Here is a 1,178-nt window from a genome sequence, read left to right as displayed (position 1 = left end):
AACCTGCCACCTGATCTTGTGTGGAGGAAAATTCCTTCTTCTGAAAACTTGAACGCATGTGAGAGCAGCAGGGAGAAGAAGATTCCAAAGAGTGTGGGTGTGAGAACACAGCCCTGTTTCACTCCACTCAGGATAGGAAAGGGGTCTGATGAGGTGCCGCTATGCTGAATTGTGCCTTTCATATTGTCACGGAATGAGGTGATGATACTTAGTAGCTTTGGTGGGCATCCAATCTTTTCTAGTAGTCTGAAGAGACCACGTCTGCTGACGAGGGAAAAGGCTTTGGTGAGATCAATGAAAGCAATGTAGAGGGGCATCTGTTGTTCGCGGCATTTCTCCTGTATCTGACGGAGGGAGAACAGCATGTCAATGGTCGATCTCTCTGCACGAAAGCCACATTGTGCCTCAGGGTAGACGCGCTCGGCCAGCTTCTGGAGCCTGTTTAAAGCAACTCGAGCAAAGACTTTCCCCACTATGCTGAGCAGGGAGATTCCACGGTAGTTGTTGCAGTCACCACGGTCACCTTTGTTTTTATAGAGGGTGATGATATTGGCATCGCGCATGTCCTGAGGTACTGCTCCCTCGTCCCAGCACAGGTACAGCAGATGTTACTCTAATGCTTTTACAAGTCAGTGATCTCCCCCAGCAGTCAACTAAAGAAAGCAGAATCAGATTCACTGTGAGCAGGGTTTGAACCTGCACAGAGAATTCCCACTGGATTTCAAATCCAACACCTTAACCACTCAGTTATCACAGCTCAGTCTGTGTTTTCCTCTTTAATTAAATCATCCATATAAAGCATTAGAGAATTGGCCTGCAGATATTCTGGGAATTCATTGTCTTTGAGTCTTGAGTTTATTTTATTTTAAGATACAGCACTAAAACAGGCCCTTCGGCCCACTGAGTCTGTGCCGACCATCAACCACCCATTTATACTAATCTTCCACGAATTCCATATTCCTACCACATCCCCACCTGTCCCTATATTTCCCTGCCACCTACCTATACTAGTGGCAATTTATAAAGGCCAATTTACCTACCAACCTGCAAGTCTTTTTGGCTGTGGGAGGAAACCGGAGCACCCGGAGAAAACCCACGCAGACACAGGGAGAACTTGCAAACTCCACACAGGCAGTACCCAGAATTGAACCCGGGTCACTGGAGCTGTGAGGCTGCGG

The 1,178-nt window shown here is 47.5% G+C and overlaps 1 non-coding gene across 1 annotated transcript; it reads right to left on the bottom strand.

The window, feature by feature from the left end:
• Window positions 1–675: 675 nt before the first annotated feature.
• trnas-uga (transfer RNA serine (anticodon UGA)) lies at window positions 676–757 on the bottom strand. Its single transcript has one exon. It is a non-coding gene; the product is annotated as a tRNA-Ser (tRNA).
• Window positions 758–1,178: the final 421 nt, after the last annotated feature.

This window comes from Heterodontus francisci, chromosome 32 (assembly GCF_036365525.1).
Source record: "Heterodontus francisci isolate sHetFra1 chromosome 32, sHetFra1.hap1, whole genome shotgun sequence".
NCBI lineage: Eukaryota > Metazoa > Chordata > Chondrichthyes > Heterodontiformes > Heterodontidae > Heterodontus > Heterodontus francisci.
The sequence above is the reverse complement of the archived record's forward strand: the minus strand, read 5'-3'. Positions and strand labels throughout refer to the sequence as shown.